This window comes from Talpa europaea (genome assembly GCF_964194135.1).
Source record: "Talpa europaea genome assembly, chromosome: 5".
NCBI classification, from domain to species: Eukaryota; Metazoa; Chordata; class Mammalia; order Eulipotyphla; family Talpidae; genus Talpa; species Talpa europaea.
This window is the reverse complement of record NC_140071.1, coordinates 15512639-15532055: the sequence shown is the minus strand read 5'-3', so window position 1 is coordinate 15532055 and position 19417 is coordinate 15512639. Positions and strand designations below refer to the sequence as shown.

The 19417-nt window shown below is 46.6% G+C and overlaps 1 protein-coding gene across 1 annotated transcript in view; it reads right to left on the bottom strand.

Annotated features, from left to right (window-relative positions):
- Positions 1-19417, bottom strand: part of PDZD2 (PDZ domain containing 2) — a gene marked incomplete at both ends in the record, with an annotated part of 207467 nt that overhangs the window by 49474 nt on the left and 138576 nt on the right. The gene's annotated exons all lie outside the window — the stretch shown is intronic.

The following is a 19417-nucleotide window of genomic DNA, read 5'->3' as shown; positions in this document are numbered from 1 at the left end:
GAGAACTGCCTATATCAATAAGACCAGAAACAAGTGTGGACAAGTGGGTAAGGAAAAGGGAGCCCTCAAACACTGTTGGTGGGAATGCAGACTAGTTCAGTATGGAAGTTTCTCAAAAAAAAAAAATAAATAAATAAAAATATGGAGGTTTCTCACACATTCATGATAGACTTACCATATGATCCTGCAAATCCAATCCTAGGTTTCTACCCGAAGAAAGCAAAAAAACCCTAATTCAAAGAGATATGTGCATCCCTATGTTCATTGCAGCACCACTTATAAGAGCCAAGTTATGGAAACAACCTAAGTGCCCAATGACAGGTGAGTGGATTATGATGCTCTGGTATATACACAATGAAATACTATGCAGCTATAGAGAAAGATGAACTATTGCCATTTGCAACAACATGAATGGAACTGGAGGGTTATGCTACGTGGAATGAGGCAAAAGTAGAAGCAATACCAGATGGTTTTATTCCTATGTGGAATACAGAGAAACAAGACAAAGGGTCAGGCAAACCTGAACCAAAACAAACCCTGTCAGTCTGTCAGTAGAACTGATGCCACGACAGGGGAAGGCGGAGGATGGAGAGCAAAGCAGGGAGGGGCCCAATGGACTGGAGTGCCTTGATGGGGGGTGTGGTGTGGTAACATACATCTGCAGAGGTGTGACCCTGTATCTCTGCATCAAACACAGCGTTTAAACCAGTGTCACCTCAAATTAGAAACAGATCCACACTAAGGAACACATACATACTTTAAAAAGACAGAACATATATCCTCTAACACTGAGCAGTCATCAAAAAGTCAGGTAATTGTTAAAAAGGAATGCTGAATTGCAACAGGTGATAAATGTTATCCATCACACATCAAATTCAGTATATGAAAATGTGCAAGTGAGGAATGAGAGTCATCTCCTGGGTTAACCCTCTTACTTCCTCCCCATTCAGGGCATAATTGATGATATATAAATTCTATATTAATATACAAGGATCTGGAAAAGTCCCGCTCTCTAAGTTCAAGTATCTTTCTGAATGAGAAGGTGGGGGAGTTCTGAGAAATGAGCAGACACAGGCAAACCGAGAAAGGGGCAGTGGGAATAGAAATGCATCCTGCTACATGAAACAAAGACGACTTTGGTGAATTCCTATTACGATGTCAGAGGCTGGCAGGTCTCCAGGTCTAAATTATGAAGTAAAGGCAAGAATGGAATCCTGAGGCTGATTTTAGCGATTCTCTGGAGGGATGTTTTTCCCAATGCCAAATCGTGACATTAATCCACACAACAGTGCAAATGTGCCCTCCTGGAGACAGGCCAGGGCCCTGGGCACAGGAGGAGACATGCAAATGGAGCCTCCAGCCAGAGGCCTCAGGGCGGCGGAGCCTCTACTTGGCTTAAACACTTATTGGAAAGAATCTGTCTCCAGACTGTAAACAGCAATTACTGGAGACAGAGTTAGGTTCCTGATGCTTTCGGGTTACACCACCTGACGCAGCCATCCTGCCTACAGAGAAAGGTAGTCCTCAGCTGGCAAGTCATTGCCCCCGTGGTGGCCCTCAAGTGGGTGGTCCACTAGGTGGAGACCAGGGTCTACACCTCCAGGAGGTGCTCACAGCAGGAGGGAAAAACCAGCCCCAGCCTACGGCTTCTGGACTTAGGGTGTTCTCTCCAGTTCTCCTCTTTCTCCAGCACCCTCCAGGTTTTCATACCATCGAAGAGATGATGGAGGTGACACAAACGCCCACAGGAGGGGCTGAGAAGGAAGTGGCCAGCCCAAGTGCAAGGGGTGTGAAATTTTTTATTTTCAGAATCTAAAGGTAGTTAAAAGGTAACATAGAAGGGAGAAATGCACAGCCTTGAAGAACAATATTATCTCTTTTTCACTCAACTGCACAGAAGAATAAGATGAGATATGGTTTTTAGGAGCTATTTAACACCTAAGGTTTCTGACACCCACGAAATCTTACGTAAAGATGGAGTATGTTCCATCACGTTGAAAGTCTGCAGCTGAAATCACTGAGCCTGGATGGAGAGAGATTTCCAAGTGGGCACACTGTACACTGCCGAGCTCCAGGCAGGGCTGAAGTCCTGTTTAAGAAGCCCCTGAAAGTGTCAGCACAGACCTCTGCATTTAAGTGGAACCATTTCCTCCTGTAACAGAAAACTGATCTACCATGGTAGGTGGCTTGTAAGTCAATGAACAGGAAGTAGGTTGCTTAGCTACAATACGTTAGTTCCAGGTTATTTCAGGAAGCAGCAACATACAAAGTGCAATTTTGATTACAATGAATCTCTCTGCAGTCTTACAGCTATTGTCTAAAAATGTCCAAATGCCATACTCCGAGAAAGTCCCTTTGCTGTATTTCCCTCCCCCCCCCCCCCCCGATCTATAGAACAAATCAAATAGTCCTGGAAATGATGTCATTTGGTTGTTCTAAAATGAAATGTGCAAGAAGTTCTCATGGAAGGCCTTTGGTTCAGAGGAAGATTTGATAGCGCCTACAGCAAATAATGTCCTCAAATAATGCAGTTTGTTCGACATTGTTTCATTATAATGTTGATGGGGGGAAAAATTCCACTGGGGGTGGGGGAGCAGGTCTGTGGAGTTTGCATTCTCCCCATGTCTGTATGGCTTTCCTCACACCCCCCAAAGGTGTGCACGTCAGGTTCACTGGTGAGTTTAAATTGTCCCAAGCTGAGTGTGTGTGCGTGCAATCTGCAAAAGAAGGAAGGACAGACCTGTAAGGTTGTTCTGGCCTTACACCCTGAGCTGCTGGCACAGGCTCTGGTTACGCTAACCCGAGCTGGCGTAAGTAGGTTAAAAAAGGAAGGAATGAATACCAATTACTGTTGAACATTAGAAATTCAGCATTTTTACTCACAAGTTTTCTGTGACCAAAAGTAGGCCACAGGAATTTGTTGTTTATATCAATTGGCCTGTGGGGCAATTGGTATCATGATGCTGGGGTGCGGTGAGTGGGGTTCCTGGGTCCTTGTGATAAGTGATTTTAGCAGAGTCCCTCACTCAGCAGCATGCAGCATGTTTATTAAAAAAAAAAGGGAAAGAGAAAAGGAAGATGTCTGCATCTCCCAAACAACTCCCAGGCAGTTGTTAAAGGCAAGAAATGACCCTTTAGACCAGGAAAAAGGCTAATTACAATAAAGTAAAAATCAAAATCAACAAGCAACTATAAACCAGAGACACACTACGGGGTGGGGGGGGCTGAGGAAGTAGGCTCAGAACAAGGGGGGTGGGAATTGTATGGGGACTATTAACCAAGATGAAAATGCATACATTGTGCAAAAATGAAAAATGATGTAAAAAACATATAAAATACTACTACTACTACTACTACTATTAAAAGGAAATGACCCTTTGCCAGTTGTTCTTATAGACTGTTCTCTGCAGGGGATGAATTCCTTCGTGGATTTCATCTGTTGTGGAACCTATCACTTCTAGGGTCTGCTTGGGCTAATACGAAGGACTGGTGGTCCTCTTTGTAATGACTGACAATTCTCCTTGTTCCTACTTCTGGTTTCTGGCCTTGTGAAACTTTCTTCCTAAATTTTCTCCATCAATTATAGGCTTCAGTTAAAGTTGCAGTCAACAATGCTAAGTGAGGACTTACTGTATTATTCATCAGCATTTCGAAATCATGTTATGCAACCAGGTCATTATATATTAAATAGAATGTAATATAGGTTTCCCCTGCTATCGGAAAGAATGTTTCTATTTGGTAGGTTATTTTTGGGATTTTGGGATTCTATTACCAATTATTCATATGGAAAACCCCAAAATAACTCACTGAATTATAATCAGCAGGAAGAGTCTACTTTCAGTGAATGGGGGAAGCCTGTATAACTTAGCAATCTCCATGCTAAAGTCTCTGCAGTTTTGACACCTGTAACCAGTGAGATGATCTCTCCATCAAGAAGAATCTTCAGTTTCTGGTTTTATAGTGAGGCAGAGTGTTTAGAATCCAGTGGTTTGACTATGCATTCTGGTTGCACCTCTTACTAGCAATTCAAGCATGTTAATCAACCTCTTTGAGATCTGATATCCTCGTCTGAAAAATGGGGTTTGAATTTAGAAATGCTGATTTAGAAAGCATCAAATGATAGAGGATTCTGACTAAAGATGGCAGATTTCCCTCTTGAGATTGCACTAAAATGACAGGAAGAGGTTTTGAAAATAAACGATGTGCTTCTACAAGGGCAGAGAGAAGACACAGCAACAAAATCCTAAGACAAGTAAGTAGATGAATGTGTGGTAATGGAGCTGACTTGAGAAGCTGAATCCTTAACTGGCACCGGAGAAAGCCTGAAAGCAACCCAGTTTGTGCACAGGACACCCCCAAAGGCTTGGGGGTTGTCCAAGAGGGTTATCTGGAAGTGGGAACGGCGGTAAAGCTGAAGTAGTTAGAAGAAACACCGATACAATGGAACGAGATGGATGCAGGTGTTTCGAGTGGACCTGATTCGGAGGGACCTTCCCAGGGCTTGGCCATGACTGAGACTAACTTTGAAGTGCACCAGAATCACCCAGAGAGGGAATAAGCACACAGAGGCTCCGGCTATGGGAGTGGGGCAGGCCTGTGCCTTCGCAGCTGGATCGTGGCCCAAACAGAACCAGCCTCCAATATGGGACTGAACTGTCATTTCTCCAGTCCTCTCTACCCTTCCTCCGGCTTACTGCAGAGAGGGAGTGTGGAGGCTCCCGGCTGCCCCAAGCAGCCCTTTAGCCAAAAGATGAGGGAGTTGTTATCTTCGTGCTGCTGTTTATTCTAAACACAGGTATTTAAAACCAGCAAGTGTGGAAACATCTGTCCACTCTGCATGAGCTGCAAGCACAGGAGAGAATACAATTTGCAGACACCACAGGCAGAGGCACAAACTGTGTCCATAACATATTAATAGTGTTGATGTCGGGCACTTCTGTGATTATGTAAAACAGGAGTAACCGTATTTCTTTCATAGGGTTAAAATTACCTTGTAATTATAGGGTTATTACGAGGATTAAATAAGAATGCATTCGAGAGCACTAGTGATGTGCATCATGGGGGTGTAGTGAAGGTTTAGTTGAAATGAAGAAAGAAGCACCAGCTCGCTGTCCATCAGGACTCAGGGCACCTCTAAATTTGATAATTATATAGACCACGACTATGTCTCCAGACTGTAGAGACACACATTCCAGCTTCACACCTACAGAAGATTGTGGATTTAATTCGTGACCAAGCAAAAACAGGTACCCCAAGAGAATACACCATCTCCTTGGATTGCAGATGAGAAATTATAGGAAATCTAACCATGAGGAAGGCAGATTTAAAGGCACATGTTGGAGCCCTTAGTTTTTAGGGCTCAGGTTTGCACATGACACCAAGAAGGATTTGAGGACATGTGCTGGTGCTCTGGTCAGAATAGGAGTAGTAGAAGAGAAAAAACAAAGCGAGCAAGATGGTTTGTTAGCAGAAGAACGAGATCTCTTTAAACCACAGGAGGGGATTTTGGATGACAGCTGAATGGAAGGGAGAGGAGGAAGATGGTGCAGTCCAGGGTAGAATGATGTAGAAGGAAAAGAGAAATGCTGGTCAGTCCAAACTCCTCAAGGTAGGATCTCAAGCGTGAGGGGACACTGTGGTATGTCTAGATGGGGGTGACTGGGACCTCCAGAAACTTAACTGAGGAAGCAAGGGAAAACCAAGCGTGAACAGAACCCAAGGACTTCCCAGGGGATGCCAGACCTGGCAAACAAGGAGGGATGTGATTTAACAAATGCAAAGAGTTTGAGGAAGAGGACTGGGGTTGGCTATCCCAAGAGGGATCAGGTTGAAAGGTGAGCAGGATGAGGAAGACCAGGAAGAACTTAAAAAAATTTTTTTCTGGGTACATTTTAAATGGACAGGTTTTTTTGTTGCCTGATGGAAATCCCTTGAGAACTGTATGAAATGAGGACTATAAAGGAAGCAAACACCAGACATACCCAAGGGGCCCAAGCGGAACTTAATGTCGGACTCATGGGAGAATGTCTCCTGGGTGGAATGAGCCAACTCAGAGGTGGTGGTGGTGGAGATGCCTTTGAGCAATGGCGCCTTCGGCACACAGAGGGCTCAGTGAGTCCACCCCTTACACAGTGCTGGGCCCCTCACGACAGAATGAAGAAGAGGATTGCAGGAAAAGAACTCTGCAGCAGAAAGCAAAGGACCAGGCAAGTGAAAAAGGCACAGCGATTCAGCCAGCCAGCCTGTGAAAGGAGAAAGGAGTCCACTTGGAAAGGGTAAACAGAAACTTGAGTGAGTTTTCTTCCCAAGAGGCGGCCAGCCTATCTAATTGCTGCCCCAAGTCGCGTAACAGAAAGCAATGCAGTCGGCCTCGCGACACTTAGAAACCAGAGCAAAGATGACTCTCAAGGAGCAGGGCCAGAGGGGAGAGCCCTTCCCAGCTCATTAAGGGCACGAGCTTCAGAATCATCAACAGCAGGTCTGGGTCAGGAATCTGCAGAGAGGGTGTTTTTCCAGCTCAATGGATGGGGAGAGAAGACGCAGCCTGCGCGTCTAGGCTGAGAGGCCGTAGAGATGATAACGTGATCCAGGCGGAGAACGTCTGCTCCAGGGAATAAGGAAACTGTCGGACGCAGGATCCACACCCGATACAGCACAACCGGAGCCCTAGACTGTCTTCTCAAAGAGTAAATGCAAATCCAGAGACTTTCGGATACAAATGAAAAGGGCTTGAAGGATGACCAAGCTGGTCAGCATGGGAGAAGGTTCCCGCCAGCTTGGCTTGAGCTCATGGGCTCATGGACTCCAAACCACAGCTCTAGGTTGGCGGGCATCTTTAAGAGCAACCAAGAATATTTTCACTGTCAACTTTACTTGAGATTATCTGGTCTCTGCTACAGCCTGTCAAAAGACAATTCTCCATGGCTGTCTCCCATTTCTATGTGGCTTCTGAATGGAGGCCTAGGCTGTTTTTACTCTGGAATATCTCTCTCTTCAAAGAAGTTTGTAGAATGAACAGTCATGAAAGTTAGAGAGAGTGTCGCAGGAGGAAGGGGCAGGTTTGTTTATAGTCCAAGATAATAAAGATAATGGATCCCACTGGAGCAAAGGGCAGTGGCTTTGCTTCTAGTCCATCATAAATGGTGTAGGTGGCCAGTGCTGGGGGTTCCTCGGTGATGCAGATCCACTGTGTGTGCCACTAGCTGAGCTCCTCTGCATTATTCCCATGGGGAGCAGGGGCTGAAGGGGAACTTATGCAAACATAAAGCTCTAAACTGGGATAGAGCCCTACACTGGGATGGGAGAAAGCCAATAGTTAGTCGCTGTGCCACGATTCATGTTTTTGACCCAGAAATCTCATCCCTCCTGGCAGCATCTGTGAAACTATAAAATCTCAAACTTTTTACAATTCTTGGCATGGTCTTTGGCAAAATACGGTGCTGGAGACAAAATTTTCTTCTGGTTCAACTGCATAAGAGTTGGGGATTGGTGCATTTTAGTAAATGTCAAGACTCGGGAGGAGGGCACTAATGTGTTCATACCATTGTAAGTCCATTTACATTTCACTAAAAAGTGAAGCAGACAAGAGACTTGCTGTTGATCAAATCCAACTTTCCTGGAGCTGAAAGAGTCTTTGTTCCAGTGGAAAACAGTCCAGGCTGCAGACGACGAGCAGCACCACGGATCTCACTTGCAAAGATGGAACAAAGTAAGAACTACGAGAATCGAAGGCCATTGAGCCTTTGTTATTTAACTCAATAGGTCAAGGAAATTTAAGTTTAGATGGTAATTAAGATTTTCATGTCTTTGAATTACAACTTGCAAGGAGATTTGAATTTGTTGGCACAATCATCATCTGAATATCATTATTGTTTTGACATTTTATCTCATTTGCTGAGCCTTTGAAAAGCAGCACTGGGCCTTCTCACTAGCAGTGATTCCGGACGAGAAACTGCATAGGGGTTGAGTTTTAGCTTCTGGCAAGTTTTAGTCTTCTGGGGGTGGAAACAAACTATTATTACCCACGAGACTGGCCCTTCGGGTGCATGCTAAAAGTCTAGTAGTTAGAAAAGTCCTCTAACTGCTGTCCAAATCATTTATGAATCCCGAACACTGCAGCTGATAGAACGCCGAAGTGCTGAGCATCATGTCTTCCTCAGCGAACTCTTGGAGCCTCACAAACAAACTGAGCAAAGCGTGGCTTTTATCTCTAACCATTTCCCTTGCACAAGCATATCTGTTCCCAAGGAACGCTGCGGGAGGGCGGGCTGCACCCTGTTCATGCCACGTTTTTACAGTTCCCAGCACTTGGAAAAAAAAATAATCTGCAGATGTGACAGAAGACACCCAAGCTCCAAGTCCCTGGGAAGCTTTGTTGGCTGATCCCCCGGGCGGTATCTACTGGACAGTGGAGCAGGGCGATTTCCCTTTCAGGCCTCCGGCACACTGAGATTATTTTTAGGCTGCCAAAGGAAGCTTGTTTTCCAAATCCCTGGGGCAGATGTTTGAGTGACCAAAGGAGGACCAGATGGCTATCAGAGAGGCCAGAGCTGGGAATAAATAACCATTCAGAAAAAGGGAATCAGAATGACCATAAATCAGCCCGAAGTCGCAAGAAGCCTGTGAGCTGACTGCAGAAATTAAAACACAAATGGACGGCTCTGCTAGAGGCACTGCTTCCCGACAAAGAGGTTAACTCAGAACTGAAGAGGAGAACAGTGACACTGGAAAGTCAAACCTGCTGACCGCAGCAGGCTCAGGGCCAGGCACGAGAGCACACAGCCTAGAGCTGTCAAATGCATTCGGGGGGAGGCGCCGGGGCTGCTGGCCCTACTGGAGTCCCCTTCTGGTTTCCCCGCATTTACCATCCCCAAACAATTTGAACAGGCTTGATATCCTTTGGTGATGATTACTTGGCTAATTTTTTATGTGGAAGAATTAAGTAGATCTCCAGGTCTCTTGGAAAGTTTGGGCAAAGGACACCTTTAAGGGTATAGAAACGTAATGACTTGTGGCCCACATCTGCTCCTGGGGTCCCGGGTACGTGTCACGTCCCCAAGGAGAGCACAGTGTCCTCAAGTGACTTTCAGTTCTTCAAAAATAACAGGAGATGCAGACAGCAACAAGGGGTATCTCCACATGTCCCTCCTTGGTGTGACTTTCCAACTGAGAGGAGGCAAACTGTGACATTCTCCATGAAGCGCAAGTCTCTCCCTTGTCCCATGTTCCTGTGATAGAGGAGGGGAGAAGCTGGGGTGGAGGCCTTCTGTGGTCTGCGGGCTGCTAAAGGCGGAGCCTTGGGCCATTTCTCAGCAGGAGCTGGCTCCCTGCTCACACAGACCTATCTCTGGGAGGAGGACTATGATATACTCAAGCCCAAACTCTGGAGGAACATTGTGTGTGTGTGTGTGTGTGTGTGTGTGTGTGTGTGTGTGTGAGAGAGAGAGAGAGAGAGACAGAGAAACTTAAGCCATACCAAAAGAGAGGTGACAGGGCTGTCAAAACAGAAAGGCATGTGTAAGAGACCTCAAGAAGAAAGAGGAGGATTGGCAGGAAAGGCAGGATGAGTTGTCTGAGGGGCCCCAATACACACATAATGGTCAAGTTCAATCAACAATAAAGGCAAACGCGCCAGATTTTTTCAGGGCCTTTTTTCCTATACAAATGGTGAGGAAGGTCTGTGTGGTCCTGTGTCTTGTCACAGACAGGAATTGCTCTAAGTGGACATGCCCTCCAGGTAGGCTTTTGATGCAGAGAAGCAGTCATGCCGGAGACACTGTGATTAAATGTGGGTCTGCTTGTTAGTTCCAGGCAGCACCATGAAGCTTTCTGCTGCCTTTCAGAGCAACATGGGCTGGGCCCTGAATTCTGCATTTTTTAGGAGGGCTGTTGAATTCACGCTGACCTGCCCGCAGACATTTCCAAGGGCACATGCTCCCTGACAAGCCTGACAGGAAAGCCCAGATGTGCTCTGTGGGGCCCATAAGGCAGGTGTGGAAGGAGCTGCCCTAGGCTTTACAGAGGAGTTGGCTGCCTGGGGCCACACCTGGCTCCACACCTGCTTGTGTCAAGTTTGCTGGAACACAGTCCTGCCTATGAGCTTGCCCACTGCCTGTGGCTGCCTCTCACATGAACACAGAAGCAGCAGTGGCAAAGAAACAATTTGGTCAGCAGAGCTTGATAGGTTTACGATCCAGCCTCTACAACCGCCAACCTCTCCTTTATAAGAAGAGGTCATACCTGAGCACTACTGGTGTCCCCACTTCCTTTCCTACTCCAAGTCACTGTGAACAAATGTAAGAGTCTCAGGAAACATAACTTAGTAAGTTGAAGGGACAGTGCTGACAAGAAGGAACATCTTAAGGAAGCAGCTACTGAGGTCAGGCTTGCTGGTCTACCATGGTATTTCCTCTGCAAATATCCCTGTCCTTGAGGCCTTTGATCTTTAAATTTCATTTTTAAATGACAGCAACAAGAAACTCATTTGAAATAATGCCCCAATTTGCTAAGTGTCATAGGATTATTGGCCACCATTTAAATTCACCAGTCAGATTACTTTGTCCATAAATATGCTGCTGGGAAGAATTGGTTGGTTGGTTGCTTGCTGTTATTATTGTTGGTAGTGATGGTGGGCGGGGGGGAGGAGAAAATGACTACAGAGAAGAAAGAAGAGCTTCTTGGAAGCCTGGAACTTCTTAGGGAAAAGGGGAGACTGCGGGTACCTCAGTGGGGGAGTGAGAAGAGTTTGAGGAATCATGGTTCTGGAATCTATGAAGAAAGGAACCAACAGACAAGGAGGTGGGGTAACAGGAGCAACAGGTTTCAAAGGTAAACAAAACGCCATTGAAAATATTGCTTAGGATTGGCCCTGCCTTATAAAAACACAGGTGGGAGGGGTGAAACTTGTTTCATCCTTCTCCTTGACCACCAAGGAACCCTTGCTCCTAGAAGACCACAGACTGCAGCTGACAGGCTGGCCCTGCTCCCCTCCTACGCTGGTCAGCCCCAATGCTGCCCGCCTTCTAGAACAGCATGGCCACTTCCTCCGCCCCGGCTCTGCTGCCTCTCAGGGAGGCTAAGCAGAGGCCCCCAGCCATCACCTCACAGCTTCTGTCTTTTTCCCATCCAGCTCTTCCTCTGCCTCACTGTTTGAGAAACCTTAAAACAGAAACTCTGGCCCCTGTCAGTCAACTTGAACCACCAATGAGTCACAGAACTCAAAAAACAAGCCCACATTCCTTAGCTTGGGACCGAAAGTCCAGGTTAAACACTTGCTCTACAGACCCTGTTGGTCTTTGAATAGGCCCGAAAATTTCCTATCTGAGGACCATGGTGCATGTACTTTTCTGCTCTATAATGTCGCCCATTTCTGTGGGTGTTCCTGTGGAAACCTATGGAATATCATTGCCCCCATCCCTGGAAGGAACGAGATGTCCCCTCTCTAGGTCAGTATAGCATATGGCTCGTAAGGATTTAATGTACAGAAGGGGGGAACAGGAAAAGGAAAGACAACTATAATTCAGTATGGAATATAATAAATGCTGCAAGAGGAAGACTATTCTCTCTGTATCCCCCAGAGCACCCAGCACAGTGCTCCTATGGATGGCAGTGCCAGGCTGGCTGCAGTCCAGAGTTGCTCCTGGTAGGACTGAACTTTGGGCAGGGCCTTGTTCTCAACTCGTGAGGCTGTATCTGCTATCAGTGGAAACAGGGGGAATTGCAGATGTCCACTTTGGGTGTTGAAAGGGGTATTTGATAGGCACCTATCTGCCTCCACTAGCTTAAAAGATAATCCCATAACTATTAAGTAAATATGGGTGCATCTCATTTTAGTGCACCTCATATAAGTTGTGTTTTTCAGGAGACCCCCTCACCCCACAATTCCCTGAAGGCTCACATGATATTAGCAATTTTTTGGCAATAAAATATGTTTAAGTGAAGATATGTATTAAAGCTGTACATAATGCTATTGAACAATAAATTGATGACAGTATGTTGTAAATATGGCTGTTATATGTGCTGGGAAACCCAAAACAAACATATTGTGTGTGACTCACTTGATGGTGAGTCACTTTATGGGGGTACTCTAGAACCAAACCCACAGTATATCAGAGGTGTGCCTATATATTCGTTTCTAGAGAAAATAAGTGTGAATGTCCAAACAAGAGCTTTACCAATGGATTCTTGCAAACATCTACCTGTTCAGAAGTCAGAAGGTATTGTCCTGATTTTAAGGCTAAAGTGTGAGAAATAGGCAGATGAAACTGGCCATCAGAGAAAGCAGAGATGACAGGAGGCTGGAGCGATCAGAGAAGTTATTTGAGGGATGAAGGGCATCAGAATCTTGCTAGTCAGGAGGGGAAGGCAGGCGCTCTCTAGTGAAGGAGTAAGGCAAGATCAGAAGGGGGAGGCATGGACTTCCTTTTCTGCAAATGTCTGAGCTAAATCTGTACTTGGGTAAAAAGCCAGGTGAGCAAAAACATGCACGCAAGCAGCAAATAAAAAGCAGGGCAAGCAAACAAGGTAACAATAGAGGGAGGAGGGGAAAGAATTCTATTCATTTTAAACGACTCAAGTTCTTTGAGAAATTTCTGCCCTGTATTCCATGGGTTGGGGGCAGAGGTTGGGTTGTTCTGATCTTTTTTTTTTTTTTTTTTATTTGTAGAAGAACCAGGGTATAGGTCAGAAGTGTGGGGGGTGAGAGGATTCACCAGAGACAGAGTGGGGAGCAGAACAGGCAGAAGGACCGAAGTACACTGCTGAGGGGAGCAGTGGGCGGGACAGGACAGGTCTGCTGAGCATGGGGGTTAGCTCCCTGGCAGGGCATTGAACTCAGGCCTTACTGGTGATAGTGCGGAGACTTAACCCTTGAGCCATGAGGGAGGCCCTGCCCTGCCCTGATCTTAGATTTTGCTTTGTTTTTATTTCCAGGCTCGTACTGTGTTGCTTAAGATGTGGTTAAAAAGAGAAAAATAGCAAAATGCTCCAAATCTTCCACTGCCCATGAAGTCTTCAAGGGAAGGGGAGAGTGAGTGAGTGAGGGGGTGTGTTTCCAGCACTCAGCACCTATATGTCTAACTCACCTAGGCACACAAAGATGATTTCGTCTTTTACCTAAGAAACCCATTTCCAAGACTGGAATTGAGAGCAAGCGGGGTCCTGTTTGTCTGGACAGTAAGGACCCGGCTTGCATATATCAGCACCAACCCGTTTACAGCCTCAAGACACACACCTCTCAGGATGGAGCCTTCGTGAAGCTCACAGATAAGTTCTCCTAAGATACGTGGTCAGATGAGTCACACCCTTGGCTTTTTCACCCTGGTAAGTGCCATCATTTTGTCTGCGGCAGAAGAAAGTGTTATAGAGCCACCCCGATATTAAACGGGTTCCTGACTATGGGTCCTCACCCGCGCGCTTTAAAGGGACTTATGGGGCCTCCCCGGTGGCGCAGCGGTTGAGCGCTGGGTTGCGAAGCTGCCTGCGGCCTCTGCGGCACCGGTTCGATCCCCGGCTGCTCCCCGGTCACCGGAGGAGGGTCCCACATGGCGCGCAGACCTCTCCTGCCACCCTCTGCTCCCCTCAGCAGTGTACTTCGGTCCTTCTGCCTGCTCTGCTCCCCGCTCTGGCTCTGGTGAATCCTCTCACCCTCCCGCGCTTCTGACTGTACCCAGTGCTTGTATAAACAAAAAAAAACGAACAAACAAACAAACAAATAAATAAATAAAACATGCCTCTATAAAAAAAAATAAATAAAGGGACTTATGAATACTCTACTACAGACACATACAAAAGGGTTAATAAAAGGTTTATTTACAAGAGAAAAAGAAATAAGGAAAATGTACAACTCAGGGAGAAAATAGGGAAATAAAGTCTTTAATGCGTCCTACCCGATCCGAAGACCTGGAAACCCAAAGTCACTCTCAGAGCTGGCCGGACGCTGCGAGCTGGCCGAGAGCCCAAAAATGGAGGACCCCCAAAACCCACGTGTCTGCCTTTTGTATCCACCTGGCTGCTTAACCCCACCCTCAGGTCCCAGCCACCTTCCCTTTGGTGGGGATGGGATTTGGAGTTCCCAGTGTCTTTGGCTTTGGCCTGGGGTGGGGGTGGAGTCCACAAAGCCTGTATGAAATTTGCTTTGGGACATCCTTTTCCCCCTAACAATTGTTTTGTTTTTTTCCCCATCTACCATTTTCCCTTGAGCCTTAATATAGTCTTCTTGCCATCAAGGTGCAGGCCCCAAGGATATGCAAGAGGAAATGAGTAAGTGTGACAGAAGAGGAAGACTGGGCAGGGCAGAAAGGCTTCTTGGAAGACAGTGATGGGATAAGCAGGCGGGAAGCAACTGTCCCAAGGAATGAGGTCACCTCATGGCTTCTACGGTGTTATTTCGTAAAAAGAAATTAATTTGGAGTAACTATTACACGCTCTACTAGCCCATACTATTTGCACTGAAACATGAAGGCTTTTTTTCAAATCTAGAAGGTGGTAATAAAGCTGCCTCGGTATAAAGGGGTTTCTTGAACTGTATTTTGTGATGCGGCAGCCCGTGACATCAGCTGTGGAAGATTCAGAGACCATCGCGTCCTCCCAACTCCGCTTCAAAAATTACAACCCTAAGCTGCACTAAAGTATGGTGTGCTGGAGAACAGGAAACATCTAAAATGAGGTCAAATCCATACAGGTCCTAGTACATTCCGCCCATACTTTAAGGGACCTTCCGCGGGCCCCCTCCCGTGTGCTCACCCCACTTTGGAGACCACCCTGCAGCAAGTCTGTAGAAAACATTCTTTGCTTATCTATGCAAATCACACGAGAGCTGTTGACTTCCCTGAGAAATGCAAACTGTGCGGATCAAAATGTTGCAGGCAGCCAGATAGCGAGTTGGAACAGGCCCTCGAAAAAGTGCCTCATTTAAACTTCAGCAATTTTCTGGGCAATTCATCCAGGTCAAATCATCATTCTTATCTCATTTCCCCCCACCCGCACCCATTTAAATCATCACTTCATCTCCTTAAGTATGAAACCAAAGCAAACCCCAACCATCCCCAAATTTAAATCTTATTTTCTTAGACAGGCAGTAATTGCAGCCTTGCCTGTCTTGTCTGACGCTGCCAGTTCTACACACAGAGCAGCTTCATCTCCGCCAGCTGAGTGCTGCTTAAGGGTCATCTAGTGAATGGAGCCCTCCAAGGGGAAGTCCAGGCCTCCAGGGGTAAGAGGGCAGTTCACAGAGACAGTGGGGAGAAAAATGCTGGCTCTTTGGGTCGTGGATCAGTGTGTCTTGCTGCCTGTGGCAGGTTGTGCAGGAATAATACAGCTTTAGCCTCTACCACATCTGTCTATGTCTATGCCGGAAACCTGGGTCTGCAAAGGCAACCAGGACCACATGCAATAAGGAGCTGGGGAGGGGAGATCCGCTCTTCTAAGTTTTCCGTGTGCACCGCCAAGACGTTGGGCCTCAACTCCAGCCCCAAACTAGACAGGAGGGAGGTGGTAGGCTGTTGGGGGTCAAGCCTCCTCTTATCTCAAAGCCAATCTCAGATAAATCTTAGGCCCCCAACCAGGAGATACTGGGGAGTCTGCCTTTTGGTGCCACCTCACGGAAACTGCCCCATGGCCAGCACAGGGCTGTGCCCGGACCGGCTGCTTCCGTCAGCAGCCGCTGCCCACAGGTTGCTTTTCAAAACCTGGATGAGCATGAGAATCACTGGGGAAGCTTCTGAAAATAGAGTCCTGGTCGCCACTCCACTGAGACCTGCCAAACGGGGGTCTGCAGCTGGGGACCCTGAGATCTGAGGGCATTTTAGATACAGGGAGTGGAGCTGGCAATGCACACTTTAGTGTCTGCCCCATACACTCCCCTGGCGTGCTGAGAAGGGCCGTAAACACTGGATTTAGCGCCTGAGCACTTTTGCTTTTCCCTCACAGCCACCTTGAGCTTCCTCATCTATGGGGACGAGTCTGCCATCACTGGGCCTCAGCAGCCTTCCCTCTCTCCATGCGTTTCTAGCCTAACTGATGCAAGGTCTGGGCCAGCCAGTCCCCAGGTCCTTGTTGTCTCGCATGTCACTGTCCTTTTTTCAGAACCCACATTGCCCAGAACTGCCGTTCCACATTCTGTTCCCTGCTGTCTTTGTGGCTCGTGTTTTCACTTAGATCTCCCTTATTACTGCACCGACCCAAGGGGTCGTGGTGGTTGTCATCCATTTGTTAAAAATCAAGCCCTAATTTCCCTTTCCAGATGCTCACAGCTTTTGAGCCTTTACCAAATAAACATAAGAATTGACTCATTTGTTAATGAGGTGCTACCACAAATGTCCTATTTTAAGGGAAGGTACACTGTGTTCCCACAATGCTGTACTTGGAAAAATGGTTTCTGTATCATTGATATTCCTACCCCAGATGGAAACTTTCAAAAGGGAGAGGCAGACAGACTTTCTGGCTTAAAGACACAACCAGTAGGTACCTCCTATGTACTGTGCCCATTTTGAGTTCATGGTGTGCTGGGTAAGACAGGCAAGTAAGAGAAGAAAAGGACATGCAGGGCATTAGGAAACGAGAACAGCCATCTACCTCTGTGCCCACATCAGCCCAACCATCCACCTGTCCCTCCCATGATATATAATGACAATGACAGTGAGCACTTGGATATGGATCAGACACAGGCCTTGTCCCATAACAGGGAATATGACATTAAGCAAACCATCATGAGTTGTTTTAATCTGTGTTAAGGATCATGAAGGAAAATACAGGGCTTATTACATGCTAGGGGCTAAAATATGAAGGATGTGCATATCCAGGAAGACTTCCTGGAAGAGGTGAGTCCTGAAGTTGGATAATTCAGAAGTGGAAGCCTAGGGAGAAGGGAAGCTTGTTTCTCATCCAGGCGCAGACTGAGGGCACCTCTAGGCAGTAGCTGCTATTGTCCTATGCTGAGGGGGCCCTCAAGGTTCTTCAGCAGTAGGAGCCCCCCGTTGCCAACATGAGCAGCCCATCTTAAAATCTTCTCCATGAGGTTTTAGAGAAAGGACATTTGCTCCCCTCACTTAAAGTCCAGAGAGCCATATACCAGTCTGTCCCTCTATAAATAGTTTCACTCCGTGAAGTTCAGATTCCAGACACTTCCCGTCTTAATCCTAATCACAACTTCATATACTCATGCTCTCTGTTCTTTGCATTAGGCTCTAAGTTTGATTCAACAGAAAAATCTAGACAGGCACCCACCAAGAGAGAGCCCCCCCCACAGGCTGCCTTCCAGTCTTCAAGATCCAGGTGCTTCAGAGCCCCACTACCAATTGCTCAATCCAGATCAAACACAAGAGGTCTTCTCCTTTCTTTCTCTATGTGGATTAACATCTATCCCTGAGGAGGCCGACTTTTCCAGAAGACAGTGATTCCAGTTCTCAGACCTCAGGCTATTCCACAAACAATCAAGCAATCAAGCACCAACATCGGACTTACAGACAAAGCTCGGCTTCTCTTCCCTCTGGAGTGATGAGGTCTTTATTCCTTCTTACACTTAATACCAAGATTTTTCTCCAAGATTTTCCCAAACTGCTGATTCTGAAAATGTTAGAACTGATTCTCTTGATGCCAAAGGAAGCCGGAGACAGGTTTCCTGATTGATGTGCTAAGCAAACCCTTTCGAGCTGAACTATGACAATCGCACATTTGGCAAAGGGAATCATTACCTCCATTTTTGGTTAAAAAATATAAAAAGAGACAGGCTCCCAATTACTTAAGAGGTAACACCCATTTCACATGCTATGATGTTAAAACTCTATCCCTTCATTTTTAAAAGATCAGAGTGTGGGATTTTTTTCCCCTAAAAAAAATCTCATTTTTAAAAAGATGAGCCGTATCTGTCCTTGAGAAAGGACTCACACTGTGGACTCACCAGGCACAACACATATACCCCTCCTAGGCCGGCGGGCTCTGCCGCCTCTCTAGACTCACACTTCAGCCTGAGTCCAAACCACTCGGAGGTCTTATTATAAAACATTGCTGGATGTCACCTTGAGTTTCTGATGTGACATGGTCACATGGTCACATTTGCATTTCTCACAAGTTTTCAGGTGATGCTGATGCTGCTGGTCCGGGGACCACACTTTGAGAACCACTGCTCTCTGGACAGCTTACGTCTGAATATGGCTGGAATACAAGGTGCTATTGGATACTGGGGGTCCAAAGGGGTACCCTTAACTTGAAAAGTTTACAAACCTTCAGTATTTTCTTTCTTTCCTCAAAGAGATAGGTAGCAACAAACAAACAAAAAAAGCAGATACTAAATTCCAGGGGAGCAGTGATGAGCAGATTTGGGAGAGACAGATGACGCACATACTTCCAGCAGAAGGAAGTGTCTCAGATAACTTAGAATTTTTGGTCTCTGGGAGGAAGGTAGTTCTGAGATAACCAGAGAGACACGTGTGTCATGCCTCACAGCAAAGCCATTTCAATCCCTTTGAACACCAGCTCTCCTTTCCATGGGGATCTGGGTCTGCAGCAGGGGAATTACAGTCCCCTGCCCCTCCTGTGCCACCACGCCCGCCCCTGCAGGGTTCCAGGTGAGCAAGGCCTGCAGTGAGGAGTCTCCCTCCACGGCCACAAGCAGGAAAGGGGCTCGTCCTTATTCTCCACCCAGCAGCAAGCAGGCTGTGAGGCCCCGGGGGGTCAATCCCTCTGAAGAGCTGGGGAGAGAGACCCCAGTAAGGAGTGTTGTTGGAGCAAGAGGCATGAAACAGAAGAGTCAGAGGCTTTGGGACTCAGGTCTGAGCCCTGAAGACATCAGAGGATTCTGAAGAGAACCCTGGCAAGTGGTTAGGAATGACAGGCAGTCACAGGAGAATCCCCGCCCTCTTCCAGCCCAGGCACGGAGATTACTTAGCTCTGTTGAAAACTGGCTGAGCTGTCCCTGGGTGCTGTCCCAGAACAACGTCCTGAGTAGGGGACTCCTGTTTAGAAGCTGGAAAAATGTTCGTCCTCAACAATGGGCATATACAATGCTTCTAGACAAAGAAGGCACCTCTTCAAGATGTTTTCCTGCCTTGACTGGAAAATCGTCTGAATACACTGATTTTATTAGCAAAACGCTTTACTCCCATATTCAAAAAAAGTTGTCATAATAATGATAAAAGCCTATGATGTTAATGATGTGAATGTTGCTCCCTTGGGTGTGGCCCTTTGTGCAGTCTACAACCTGCGCAACCATACCCAGTGGCCCGGAATTTCTAATGTCCCAGAAGAAAGAGGGACGGTATCCATTGGCCTCAAACTGGAAGAGTATAAAAATACTGAAAACTGAAAAGTATAGAAGTAGGAAGAGTCACAAGTTTTGTCTCCTATGGTCTAATTATAAGCAAGATGAATTTGCCAATGATTACCCATTCTGCGGAGGCTCAGCGACGATGGGAAAAAGTGG